The sequence below is a fragment of the Myotis yumanensis genome, unplaced genomic scaffold, assembly GCF_028538775.1.
Source record: "Myotis yumanensis isolate MYYU_CA2020_CCGP unplaced genomic scaffold, mMyoYum1.0.hap1 SCAF_12, whole genome shotgun sequence".
Classification (NCBI taxonomy): domain Eukaryota; kingdom Metazoa; phylum Chordata; class Mammalia; order Chiroptera; family Vespertilionidae; genus Myotis; species Myotis yumanensis.
The window spans coordinates 54,546,912-54,562,549 of NW_027223763.1; positions in this window are offsets into that span (position 1 = coordinate 54,546,912).

Below are 15,638 nucleotides of genomic sequence, written 5' to 3' on the forward strand. Positions count from 1 at the left end.
GAAAACATTCTTAGAAATATGACTGATAAATTTCAAACAGAGGGTAATGAAATATGTAACCCTATGTCTGCACCACTGCAAGGAGAGTGTCCCCAATAAGAGGGAGGTGGGCAGAGAGTGAGACTATATGAAGCATCAAGAGCAAATTCTAACCCCTTCAAAACCCAGCATTTGCCTAGATCAAGCCAGACACACGGAAGATGATTTGCATCCTCGGATCACAGTTTCAGATGGTAAATTCAATCTGGCAAATTTCCTTTTACACCCTCCTTTTTCCAATCTGCTTCCCCTGCTTTTGTCTATCCCATACCTTCTATAAGTCCCCCTTCTGTAGAAAGGAAATGAAAAAGCATAGGAGTATACTCTGAAAGAAATGTGGAATAGTTTTCATTTATACATTATATTTTAAAGAACCTGTAATAAACTTTGGCAGAGTATGTAAGGATAAAAAATTTTTGGCTCTGTGAGTTCCAATGTTTTATGTGCTTTACAGTTATGCCTACTTTTTTCAAAAGATACCAAATATGGACTCAAGTGATTTTGACATATGGAGTCACATATAAGCCAACAATGTTTTGATAGTTGAGTTTACAAAGAGGAGGGGAATATGAAGTTATACAACACTAATTAATTACTAACATATTCATTGGTCTCAAGAGAACAAATGCATTTCCTGCTAAAGAATCCCCATAACTAATGCCTGACCTGCAGCATTTGATGTTCGCTCTCTGTCAGCACCATAAGGAAATGGGGTAGAAACGTTAAGGCAATGGTGCCTTTCAAACTATTCTGCGTGGACTGAGTTGTGTTCTCCCAGGAAAACAGAATTTCCCTCCGTTAAATTAATCTCTCCATGTTTATAGACTTGTTTGTCTTGTGAGAGGGAGATAATTGAAGGTATGGAATTTAGACAGCTTAAAGCTAGTACACTGTGAGAGTTTTGCAAAGAAATGAACTCTAGATGACTAATGCAGAAGTCTTGACTGGACTTCAAAGAAACTCCAATATTTATACTACCAGCCAGCCCCAAATTCCATAGCATAGTTTTAAGTATTTGTCAAAGTTAAGAAATGCAGTGAGGAGTCTTTGCCGTTTGGCGGATTATAAAGGCCCTTGGGGTTCCATGAATAACTTCAATCAGGCATCTGAGTCCCCAACTCATCAGAACACAAGCGTCCATGATGCCAAAATAAGTGGTTATTTTGGGGCACTCATCTTACTGGCATCTCAGCAGCAGCGAACACATTTGATAACTTTTATTTATTTCTTTTTAATGTATTGCTTTTAAAGAGAGAGTAGAGGGAGGGGGAAGGAGGAAGGGAGGGAGGGAGGGAGGGAGGGATTGATTTGCTGTTCCACTTACTTATGCATTCATTGGTTGGTTCTTGTATGTGCTCTGATCAAGAATCAAACCTGCAACTTTGGCAAATCAGGATGATACTCTACCCAACTGAGCTACACAGCCAGGGCTGATCACCCCTTTCTTTACTTTTCTTTTTTTTTTAATTTTATTTTTTATTGATTTCAGAGAGGAAGGGAGAGGGAGAGAGAAAGAAACATCAATGATGAGAGAGAATCATTGATCGGCTGCTTCCTGCATGCCCCCTACTGGGGATGAAGCCTGCAGCCCAGGCATGTGCCCTGACCGGAACCGAACTATGACCTTCTGGTTCATAGGTCCACGCTCAACCACTGAGCCACGTGGGCCAGGCTTGCCCCTTTCTTAAAAGACTGTCTTTATTTGGCCTCACTCTCTCTTGGATCCACTCATTCCCCACTGCCCGCTTGTGAGCAAACCCCGGGGCTTATTTCTTTTCAGATTTCTGACCTTCAGACAAGAGAGTACCTCAGCTCAATGCTGGCACCTCTTCTCTTCCCTGGGACTCCATTCAGCTCCACAGTTTTAAATGTCACCTAGGTGCTAAGATTCCCAAAAGTGCACCTCTGGCCCCAGTCTCTCCCTTGAACTCAAGTCCCCAGGTCCATCTGCCCACACAGCATCTCTGCTTAGTGTCTGATCAGCAACTCAATGTAAACATATCCAAAACTGAAAATGTGTTATGGTCTGTAGTCTTCCCCAGTTCAAAACATGATGCCTCCACTCACAAATGCTCAGCCCAAATCCGTGCAGTCATTTTTAACTGCCATCTCTCACACCACAACCAATCCTTCATGCAAATCACATGAGTTCTACTTTAGAAAAAAATTCAGAGCCGTGGCTGATGTTGCTCAGTGGTTAGAGTGTTGGCCCTTGCACCGAAGGCTCTCAGGTTCGATTCTCAATCAGGGGCTCAAAAATGAGTTGCAGGTTGCATCCTGGCTCTGACTGGGACACATGCAGGAGGCAACCAATCAATGTCTGTCTGTCTGTCTGTCTGTCTCTCTCTCTCTCTCTCTCTCTCTCTCTCCCTCTTCCCCTCCCTCCCTCCCTCCAACCCACCCCTTCCCTTCCACTCTCTCTGGAAAGCAATGGAAATATCCTCAGGTGAGAATTTAAAAAAAAATTTTGGAATGAGCTACGAATTCATATTACCACTGTTACCACTCTATGCCAAGTCAGCATCATTTCTCCCTGGGACCACTGCAATAGCCCTGTCTTGTCTCCTTGCTTCCACCTTTACTTTCCTGCAGGTAGTAGCCAACATAGCAACCAGATCATCTTTTAAAATACAAGTCATATTTTTGCCAGCCTGTGTTGCAACTATGTAATGTACTTCCATCTCCCTCTCAGTGTAATCCAACTCTTCACAACAGATTACAAAATACTACGCAACCTGTCCTTTCTACCTGTCTGACCTCTTCTTAGTCCATTCTTCCACCTCTCATTGTGAACCTCATTGCCATCCTTTCTATTCCTTAAAAATCTCAAACCCCCTGCATGTTCCCACCTCAGAATCTGTTCATTTATCATTTCCTCTTAATGAAATTTCTTCTCCCAAATATTTATGTCTTGATTCCTCTGTTCTGTTTGGTCTCCAGTCAAATGGCACCTTGTTTGGAAGGACTTCTCACATAGCACACCCGGCAAATTCTGTACTTACCCTGGATGATGTTTCTTCATGTCATCCATCACCTAATACTATTGCGTGTGTGTATATACTCTGCTTCCCTACACTAGAATGTAAGGTCTGTGAGGATGAGAACTGTGTTTTATTCACTGCTGTATCTCTTAGAAGAGTGTCTGTCACGTAGCAAATGCCAAATACATGTTATTTTTACTAAAACAATTATTGAACATTTACTGGGTGCCTTCCTGGTACCAGGCAATGACTCCACCAGGTCTTGGGGATGCAGAAAGAAGGGAGGCATAAACTTCACTTTGAAATACCTCATTTGTATAGTATGTATCTTTGGTAGGAAAGATAATGCTCCGCCTGCACCTCCCCAAAGATGCCCATGTCCTAATTCCTGGGATCTGCGACTACATGGCAAAAGGAACTTTGCAGACACGACCAAGTTAAGGGTCTTGAGATGGGAAGGTGATGCTGGATTATGCAAGGGCGTCCACTGTAATTACAAGGATCCTTACAAGAGAGAGGCAGCGGTGTGAGGGAGAGAGGTGTGACCATGTTATACTTTTGGCTGCGAGAGAAGAGCCACAAGTCAAGAAATGCAAGAAGCTTCCAGTCGCTGAAAAAGGAAAGACACAGGCATTCGCTAGAGCCATGTTGACACCCGATTTTAGCTGAGTGAGACCCACTGTGGACTTCTGAAGTCTAAAATGGGTCTGACTCAGCTAAACTCAGCTGTCAACAGGGTTGTTTTCAGCCACTCAGTTTGTAGTGATTTGTTAATGTGGCAAAGGAATACCAATTTGGGGAAGTGGAAGAAGGATGCTGCCTTAACAAATACCTAATCATGTGGACATGGCATTGGAATTCAGTAAGGAGCAAATACAGAATGAATTTTGAGGAGCATGACAGAAAAAGCCTAGCTTGCTTTGAACAGACTATTGGTAGAAATATGGATTTGAATGCCCCTGCTAATCAAGAGCCAGGAGGAAGCCAGAAGCACAGAAGAGAAGATCTACGCTGTCTTAGAGACACTGAAATCATCAGAAGCTGATGATTGGTAGGGAAGATAGTAAAAGCACCGCTGCTACGGGCTCAGAAGCAAATGAAAAACACATTACTGGAAACTGGAAGAAAGAGAAGTCGTGTTATGTAGTAGCAGAGAGTTTAGCAGAACTGTGTCTCTCAGTTATATGAAAGGCGTAACTTGTAACTAATGAACTTGATATTTTTCTGAGGAGATTCCCAAGCAAAGTGGTTAAAGATGTGGCTTGGTTTCTCCCGGCTTCTTCCAGGAAAATGCAAGAGGAAAGATGTGAGGAGGAGGGAAGAACTCAATCCAAAAGGAAGCAGGACTTGATGAAATGGGATATTCTTGGCAACCAGATAGCAAAAGACGCTAAAATCAGGAGCATCACTTTCAAGAAAAAGTGTTCTGGATACAAAGCCAAGGGTGTGGCTGGATGACCTTTGTCTAATGTCTCCGAAGGCTCAGAGGGTCTGGGTATTCAGTCACAGAGATGTCTCTTTAAAGAGAATAGGCATGTGATTCATGGATCCCCCCGCCCCCCCCCCAGCCTTGTCAGCAGAACACAAAATTAAAGATATGATTATCTAAGAAAGGCCCAGGGTGGAGCTTCTTTTCTAACGGGGTGGATTCCTGTGACATGCCAAGGAAACTCATAAGGGTCTTGAAATTCTTATACTAGCAGAAACATTGCCAGTTAGGAGCCAGGCTGGTAAAACTAATCAGCATCAAATACATGCTGCTTCTGATGAAAACTGGAGGATGACTAGAAGGTTGGATTCTCAACCTCAGAGGGAAAAGTCAGAAATCCAGAGGACAGAGCTGAAAACCACAGAGGATTAGTCCCAGGCTTTTAAACCGAACACTGATGCCTCAGCTGCATTTTAAAGCTGCTTGGGAATGTTGGTGCTCCCCCCCCCCTTTTCTCCCTTTTTGAATAGAGAGCTCTATAACTGGTACCCCACACCTGTCTTACCATTGTATTTTGGGAGCAAATAACTTGTTTCTTGAGTTTCCTAGTTTTGCACATGAAGAGGAATTCTCCCTCAGAATGGATTAAACCCAGAGTCTCACCCATACTTGATTTAGATGAAGAAATGTAGGCCTTTTGAGATGAAATTTAAATGAGGTTTTAAACTCAATAAAGTTGAGGCTTTATTGAATTGAGACATTTGGAAATTTTGGAATGGGGTGAATGCAATTTGCATACGAGATGGGCATGCATCGTGGGGGTACAGAGAGTGAACTATGATATGCAGTGTAATGACATCCCTAAGGTGTCTCCATCCTAATCTTTAAAACCTATGAATGTTCCCTTGTGTTACCTTACAAATACAGTGCCTTACATGTGTCCTTCTCTGCTTTAGTCTATGCTTTATCGCCAAAGAGGAAAATATGTACCTGAACAAGAACGAGTTCTGGGCTAAATTATGAGAGGCTAGATTAAGATTTGGCCAACTGCCCACTTTTACAAATAATGTTTTAAGAAAACTCCTGTGGGACCAAACTCCCATTCCTCTGACTTCATGAATAAACATGATGAATTATATAAATATTCCTGGTCTCCTCGCAGCAAAATTGACACCAGTATCAGCCTCTACTCTGGGAGGAAGTCCTGAAAGTATATCTTTCCGAGAAGCACGCGCTTAGGAGGGCGAGTTGGGCCATGTTACATGGCAGATCAGCTGTGTGCCCTATAATCTCCCAGCACAGTGGTTAAGTGCGAGAGCAGCCATTCTTAAAAGCTAGGTATTTTAGCCTTAGCTGGTTTGGCTTAGTGGACAGAGTGTCGGCCTGTGGACTGAAGGGGCCTGGGCTCCATTCCGATCAAGGGCACCTGTCCGGGTTGCAGGCTCAATCCCCAGTGGGAGGCGTGCAGGATGCACGTGATCAATGATTCTCTCTCATCACTGATGTTTCTGTCTCTCTCTCCCTCTCCCTTCCTCTCTGAAATCAATAAAAAATATATTTAATTAAAAAAACTAGTTATTTTAATTTCCGTAAGATAATTTTCATTTGCTTATTTCTTTAATGATTCATAATTCATTTGGAGTTACTGTATCTTGAAGTGTTTATTATTTGATGGCCATTTGTTTGAAGACCTGTTAAGTTTCAAGTACATTTTCCGTACTGACAAAAAAGGATATTATAAAGGTATTTACAATTATTGGTTTCAATAAAACGCATTTGTAGCTAGTAACACTTGCCTCCTTTTCTCTTTATTTTCAATGCTACCTCAACCACAGCCAAAAATAAAAATTGTTATAAAATATTTTTAGTTGTTTATGTCGAAAAAACATGTTTCCTGCCCATCTGTAGCTTATAATATAAAGAAAAATAAAGAAAGGCAATTACAAAATAGTATGATAGATGTAAATAAGGACCATGGTCCAATATGCAAAGAGGTATTGTTAAATTCATGCAGAAATCAGTAAATTATATCCTTGAAATATATCAAAAGTATACCTCAAGGAGGTTTATTTTATTCACTTTCATTAAGACAAACATAATAAAATCATTTCTGCATAAATCTTAATCACCACCATTAAATTGTGCTTTAATCCTGGGCCATTTCCTAAGAGAACTATTTAAATTAATTCTAATAAATTGATGGTTTAGAGTTTGTCACAGATCCCATGTTAACATAGCACTCATTTGTTACTTGTTCCAAGAAGATGAATTTATTAAACAGAATCAGTATAAATACAAAAGTGAGCAAAAATACCTATTTCCTTGATTTTTTTTTTTTTTAAGTTTTCAAAAAATATATTTTTTTTAATTTTTCGCTAAAAGTATTACAAAGGGTATTACATAAGTGTCCTTTCCCCCCCCCCCCCCCATTTCCTTGATTTTTACCAGACATTGAATACCAGAAACTGCATCACGTGAAATACTGTTCTGTGGGGAGAATCTGATGACCTCAGGTATGGTAGCAACTCCATGCTATCTCTGTCCTTGGTAAATCTCTAAATAAATTACTCAAGTTCATTCCAATAGTCATGGTCAGATCTAAGATTTTAACTTAAGCTTTACAGACTCCAAAAGTTCTCACAGCATGCAAATTACAGTACAAAAACATTACACTAACTCAATGTGTCTTTTCTTAGCTTGAGATGTACCAAAAGAATATTTGTCTGCATACAGTTATATTTATAGCCAATATGCCTTTGGTATGGTCCAATATCATTTAAGTCTGAAAGATTTAAATCTAGTTTTCCAAAGCAGAAGGATTTCTCAGGGCAACTATAGAAATGCTATAGAGGTACTATAGAAGCAGAGAAAGGAAGTAGACAGAAATGGATTTTTCACAGGGTTTCAATTCCTTGCACAACAAGATATAGTTTCTATTTGGATTTCATTGACTGGTGCATCAACTTTACACTATTTCTATGTAATCATAGTTATCATTGTTGAGATGTTTAGCAGAGCACTCCCATTAAACACACATTCTTTCAGATCTCCTCACCCATCACTCGGGATGAATGTGTAGCACGCTTAACCTCAGGTTTGGTCAAGCCACGCCAGGGCCAGTGCTGGGACCCTATCTCATCCACCTGTCCTTAGAGTGCCGGATTCCAAACACTGCCCAAGGTTGGCATCTTTCAAGTTGCTAGCATCATGCACAGAGCCTGTGTGTCCAACGTGGGTGGAAGAATTGTCAGAGCCTGCATTATTTCATATCTAACTAATGACAGATCATGGACCAGTAGGGAAACGCTGCATTCTTCATGTTTTTAGATTATTCTCAAGAGTAATTTACTACAATTATTTGACATAAGCCAAATCCACCTATAAATCAAATATACTTTTAGCTATCAACTCTGCATTTTTCCTTCTCATGCAAAGGAATATATATATGAGAACTCATAAAATCTCCTACTCCTTTATCACAGATGCATTCCAGCTTCTTGTCCCTTTGCCTTCCTCTCAAAGCATTGTCTCTGTAATTTTAATTGAGGATTCTTTGCAAACAGAAGAGTGATGACTCTCAATCTGAACATTTTGTCAGTCATAAAAAGTGGACTGAGGTAGCTATTCTGCTGGACCCTCAAAGACCTAATTTTTTTTTTTTTAAATTCAGAGATGATAAGTGTTAGGTCTTGAAGGGCTGCAAGAGAACATGTAGAGTAATCCATCACTTTGGATACGAAAAATGAGGAATTGGGGAACTTGTACTGTATGATAGATAGTTCAGCCAAGTTGCCTTTTCAAATTATGTTTCAGAAAATGATCTGACCCACACTTACCTCAATAAACAAAAATAATAAACTCAATTTAAAGTATAAATATAAAAAGGAAAAAGAAGGACATTTAAGGACTGATATGGGATGTTCATTAACCTGCAGTTAAGGAGTGGTAGAAGTGTGTAGTAAAAGGCACTGGTTTGAGAGTATTTCTGTTCTGCTAATTCCTAGTTGCATGAACAGAGAAGTGTCTCAGTTTTCTCATTTGTAAAACAAGCATAATGAAACCCGCCTCATGGAATTGTTGAAGGATTAATATTTGGAAATTACCCTCAATTCTAAATGAGAGCTTTGCTGGGTAGAGTAATCTTGGTTGTAGGTCCTTACTATTCATCACTTTGAATACAGTGGGGCCTTGACTTACGAGTTTAATTCGTTCCGTGACGGAGCTCGTAACTCAAATTACTCGTATGTCAAATCATAATGTGAACGAGTGAGACACATGATGCTGGGATGATGTTGTGGCGTTCACTGTGATGTTCGCTGCGCCAACTAGCGGTGGGGTATCTGAAGCTGGCAAGTAACCTGAATTTTAGCTCGCAACTCAAAGCAAAATATCGGCCGGCTCCTATCTCGAAAAACTCGTTAGTCGGGACACTCGTAAGTCAAGGCCCCAATCTACTACCTTACACATGGAAACACTTAATAAATCATGTTACTATCATTATAATAAATAATTTAGTAAAGGGATCTGTTTATATCTAAGGAGGAAGAAATTCAGATGGGCCCATCCTAGGGAGTATAATTTAGATTCATATACTATTGTGACCAATCCAATAATCACTTCCAAATAACTCCTCTATAGAGATTGCAGAAGTTAAACTGTTGCATTTGTAGCCACCCTTGCAGCTAGCCATGGCTACGAGACAAAATTTTGGCCAATAAGCTGTGTACATAAATCTGACAAGGGTTTTTGGAAAACATTTTGCTGACTTTGAGCTGTTTATATAAACCATTCCTGAATGCAGAATATTCTGAGCTTTTGACAACCTTATTTCCTATGGCAGTTGTAAGACTCTTGCGAGAAAAGGCACTAACTGTGCAACTTGCATTTCTACGACTGATAACACAGTGCCAGCAGTGAATTACACAAACGAAACAGTTGTTTTCCTTCTGTCCTCACAGTCATCATTATGCAGCTAATAAATCTGGAGATTTTTTTTTAAAGCAAAACACGTTTTTGCTTTTATAGTACATGCTTTACAGTAATAGTTAAGCCTTTAAAATGATGAGAAGATGCTAAATTCAGATTCTGTTTTCTCAATTTTAGTTTCTGGACCCCAACCAAGGTGCACAGAAAATTCTTTAGACATCCAGACTTTCTAAAAAATTGTTAATTTGCTGTTTCAAATTTCACTTGGAGCTATGTTTAAGAAAAAATGGAAAAAAAATATTTATATAATGTGTCACTTTCTTATTTTAAGTCCCTTACAGATACAATACCAAGTGCGGCGTTGGTGGTATAGTGGTGAGCATAGCTGCCTTCCAGATACAATACCAGGTAGGTGATTACTTACTTTGGTAGATTTACTATAGAATGAAAAACAAAGCCAATATAAGTAAGAGTGAAGTTAAAAATGTACCATACCTGACCTACTTTTCCTACTAGGTTTGTCCAATCAATCAGTGCGAAAATGATAGGTGACAAAATGATGGCTGGGGATACCATTGACAGTCACATACACCATTTATCAGAGAGATCATTTTAATTGAATAGAAGTTCACCAAATGATTTACCAAAAATCTATCGTGACTCTACCTCCTTCCAAATTTTTACTACCCATAGAACTTTGGAACATTAAAATTCCTGTGGATTTTCATTGGCATGACTCCAGGCTTAAATATTTGCCAGCAGTTAGGGTGAAAAGCTCATTAAATTGATGACTAGGGACTCCCACTTGAGTTAATGAGAGGCACAATGAAAACAACCCCACATTCTGAAAGACTGGCAGTTCTATGAAAATGGCTGAAATCTCTGAACTCCAAGATGACCAACTAATTAGAAATGTTAAATTCTCAAGTCTTTCAAAGAACTTGCAAAGTTAGACAAGTTGAGTCCATTGAATGCTGTGTTGGAAAAATAAAAATAATCACTGTTTAAAAAAGTCTTTTTCCATTTCAGGTTCTTATGTTTGATGAGGAACATATTTGAACCTACAGGCTTTGAAGGCCTTAAGAATTCAATTTCAAAGTTTGACTTAGGAATTGGGAACAGAAATGCTATATATATATGGTTTTAATCACAAGATTGTATCTTAAGCGTTCTACAGGGAAATCCAATAACTAATCGCTGGGGTCACTGTGATTTGTTACCTGGGAATTACTTGGTTTTAAATGAAACAATTCACTTTTAAATAAATATTGTGATCCATTCTTTCTTTTAGTGATGCAAATACACATTCTTGCAGAGGCTTGTGTTTCTAATTATGAAAGTCTACCCTATTTCATATTTCACTAAGAAGAAATAACTACAAAACATGTTATTTTTTTAATGTAAAATGTCCTTTTAGTCATAGTTTTTCTATAGTTTTATACTATAGCATACTGCCTTTAAGAACTTTCTACTAGGAATAAGGACACATACGTAATACTTTAATCAATCAATCAATCAATCAATAAAATTTTCTACTGCAGAATAATTTCCTTACCTTAGCATTCATATGCTTCATCTGCCCAATATCATCTTTGCAAAGTAAGAGCAGACATCCTTCCCAACGGGAAGAGCAAAAAGATTAGGAATTTCATAAATATTTAAGAGATAAACCATAGAAAAAAATTCTTACTAAAGATTTTCTTAATAATAAAGGTCAATAGTAAGCCCATGGTAAAAAGCTACAAATCATGCAAAACAGCCAAGGTCCAGAGGCCAGGAGATCATCAGAAAAAGACCACACTAGAGACTACATCAGAACACAAAGCTAAAAGTATGCAGCCTTGACAGAGGAGAGAGCTTTGGATTCAAACTGGGAAAGAGGGGAAACACATCCACATCCAGAACAGCAGGCAGTTCTAAAGACCTGCAAAGGCCTGGCTCAGGAGGGAGTCAAGCCAGGGCAATGAGCCCGGGAAAGGATCACACGCACTGTTCTCACCTTGAAGACTGATCTGCTATTCTCTGAATATGCCTTGAAAATAGAATAGCCATGCCTTTGCTCTGCTTTCTCCATCATCCAGAATGCCATTCCCTCTGCTCTCTACCCATACAAATCCATTTATCTTTGAAGACCTATCTTCTCCAGGTAGCAGTCAGCTTTTCTATTAACCTGTGGCATTCATTAACCATACCACATGCTTTGGTACTTAAGAATTCTCTATAATCCTGGCCAGGAGTGTCATCCCAAACACCAAAAGTTCAATCACTGGTCGGGGTGTATACAGGAGGCAACCGATTGATGTTTCTTTTTCACATCTCTCTCTCTCTCTCTCTCTCTCTCTCTCTCTCTCTCTCTTTCTCTCTCTCTAATAAACATCCTTGGGTTATGATTAAAAATAATAATTTGCTATAATATGATGTGAATATATGTGTATGTGAGTATATGTATGTATAAGCAATTTAAGGGTGAAACATAAATGTTTAGCTCTTCATTGCTTAGAATGTTATATATTTCATAATATTTATTCTCACTATGTGTTCAAAGGATATTTCTAGAAGCAGTTTAGTTGAATTTATTGTTAAGCTCTCCTAAATAAAAGTAATTTCACAGTCATTAAAATCAACAGGAAAAAAGTATTAGTATGATCAACATGTTGTCATTATTCAAATTATCTCTACTATATGGTAAAAACAAAAAATGAGGCCAGAATTAAAACATATCAAAGAAAGGAACAAAAGGAAGTTATATAATATTGTGGTTAGAACATTAAAAACTACTAAAAGTTTAAATTAATAAAAGAGTTAATAAAGCAAATGAGTACATCAATATTTTTTAATATGTGTATTATTTTGTTATATGTCACAGTCATTTCAGAGATGTACCAGGAGATACCACTTACAATAAGAAAAAACCATAAAATATTTAAGAATAATTTCAATGAGAAATAATTCAACCTACCTGAAAAAAGAAAAACTATAAAACTTTCCAAAAGTTACAATATAAAACTTGGAAAACTGTAAAACTGTAATTATGTAAATTTTTCTAATCTATGTATGTTTATGGAACTAAATACGAAGATAATATTGATTGATGTAGAAGAAACAAAACAAAAAGAATCGGATCTAAATTTCATCTAACAGGAAACTTGTCAAAAATATGAAAGAACATATTCAGCAAATGAAGAATAATAGAAAAAAGTTCCCTACCATATAATAAGCCTTTTAATTAAGAGCTATAATAAATAAAACAATGTGTTGCTGGTGCAAAAAAACAACAACACACAAACGCAAGATACCTGGAATGGAATAAATAAAATTATAGATTAAGATTTAATATTTATAAAAGGAGCATCTGAAAATAATAGAAAAATTAGTTTATTTAATCAATGACACTGAGATAACAAAAATCTGTTTTAGGTCTACAACTCACACTAAACACTAAAATAAATCTCACATGTATTATAGTGTTACTTTGAAAATAACTATAGGCGAGTTAGAGAATAAAACATTTAAATTTAAACATATTAGCATAAAAATAAGATATCAAAATAATGAAAAACTTTATATATGAAAGTTAAAATTGAAATTTAGAACAAGGTAAGTAGGTTGAGGGGAATAATTGCACCAAATGATATAATAAAAAGAATTAGAAAAAAAACTCTTCAATATCCCAGTAAATAAATATCCCATGAATATTCTTCAATATCCCATGAAAACTTCGAAAAGGGGAGCTCAATTAATAAAATACATAGGACCCTAGCTGGTTTGGCTCAGTGGATAGAGCGTTGGCCTGTGGACTGAAGGGTACCAGGTCCAATTCCAAGCAAGGGCACATGCCCGGGTTATGGGACCGACCCGCAGTGGGGGGCATACAGGAGGCAGCTGATCAATGGTTCTTTCTCATCATTGATGTTTCTATCTCTCTTTCCCTCTCCCTTCTTCTCTGAAATCAATGAAAATATATTTAAAATAAAATACATAGGAAAAGTAACCTTAGTAGTAATGAAATAATGACCAAAAATATGGGTCCATTTTGCTTCTCCAAATTTTCAAAAATATATTGGTACACATAAATTGCTGATATCCAAGTAAATGTGTATTATTCTTTACAATTTCAAAGTATTTTATTATTATTATTATTATTATTATTATTATTTTGTTAATTCTCATCCAAGGATATTTTTTCCATTAATTTTTAGAGAGGAAGGGAGGGATAGAGACAGAGAGAAATATTGATGTGGCAAAGACACAGCGATTGGTTGTCTCCTACATGTGCCCTGACTAGGGCTGGGGATGGATCCTGCAACCAGGGTACATGCCCTTAACCGGAATTGAACATGTGACCCTTATGTCGGCAGGCTGACGCTCTAACCACTGAGAAAACTGGCTAGAGCAACTTGAAAGTATAAATGTAAAAAAATTGAAAGTAAAACTACATAAAATAATTCTCCAAGGGAGGAGAAAGCCGTTAAGTGCAAAGATGTTTACCATAACATTAGTTAAACTAATGAGGTAGAAATAAGCTAAATATCAACCAATAGGGAAATGTTAATTAAACTGTACTGCATGCACTGGAACTGATACTACTATTAATTATGATAATGATGATGATAATGAAGTTTACACAGTAAAATAAAAACATTTGTATGAAGTATAAAATTATAATGATTCTGTTTATTAAGAATGACTACAACTTTGTCAAGAAATATGTGCATGTGTGAAATTTATTATATGTATCATTGTGGTGCTTTTCCCATTTGTATTATGAAATGCTGTAACATTGCAGTTACATTTTTAAATTAAATATAACTTAAAAGGTTTGCCAAATTTACCCTAGGTTGTACCAATTAATCAGTCCCTTAAAGAGTCCATTTTCCAGCACATTTACCAACTCTGGTTATTACATCACATTTTAACTTTTTGGTTTAGTCTAAAAATTATTTTTCATTGTTATTTTTTCATTCTATTTCCTTAATATTTAGTGAGGTTGAACATCTGTTGGTCCTAATTGGCCATTCACTTCTCTTCTATGATTACACTGTTTATCTTTTCTCACTTTATTGATATTTTCCTTATGATTAAGTAGATTATTTTCTATACTTAAGGTAAAAAAAATTTAAAATACATGTATTATATTTTTTAAAGGCTATTTTAAGTGTGAAGACTTAGATTTTATGGCACATGTGGATACCTTATCATTGGTTCACAAATAGAAATGTATCTCTATTGTTCTATAGTTTATAAAGCATTTTCACATACATCATTTGATATGTATATGTATTTATTTCATGAATTACATTTTAGGTTGTTCTGGGAAATGTCAAATTTAACTTATTGTAAGTGTGAGATTCTTATATTATAGTGAGAAGTTCTTTAGACTCATAGTCAATGGTTCTAAGTTTCATTCTGAAGATTGCTCTTGCGAGCTATATGATCATCTGCAAAACAGTTTTCTCATGCACTAAATTGAAAATAATCTTTGAATGCTGTGTGAGGAGTAAATCAGACTGCATTATTTAGCTGTCAAATACCCTACAAGTGCTAGGGAACATACTTCCTACTTTATTTATGACATGGTTCTGCAGTACTCTACAGAAAGCAGCACTAGAGGGACACTCTTTTATTTACTTATTTTTATTGATTTTAGAGAGAGAAAGAGAAACATCGATTTGTTGTCCCACTTACTTATGCATTCATTGGTTGGCTCCCGCATGTGCCCTGACCAGGGATCAAACCCCCAACTTTGGTGCACCGGGATAATGCTCTAACCAACGGAGTTACCTGGCAAGGGTGAGAAGCTCTTGTATAAATTATTTTGTATTTATTGTTTGGTGGTTGTGATATCTATGAAGCATTTGAAAGACTTTGGAATGAAATCTATAATAATAAAAGCATAATATGCTAATTAGACTGGGCGTTCTTCCAGACAACCTTCTGGACAAAACTGAGGCTGCGAGGGAAGCCCTGGTCCTGGGTGCCAGAGGGAACCCGGTGCTGGCAGCTGGGAGAAGACCTGCTTTTGCACAAATTTCGTGCATCGGGCCTCTAGTATTCTAAAAAGCAAGATTATCTTGAAAATGACACAGTTTCAGAAAACTAGATACAATTACCAGCTATTAATGAAACCTAAAGTTGATTTGTTTTGATTTCGTGCTCTGAGATTATCACAGAAGAAAACCTGATATCTACCCATGAAAAGACTTTTAAAAAGCTTGTCAAAAGCTGTCAGTACTAAGAACTATTTTCCTATCAGTACTAAGAAT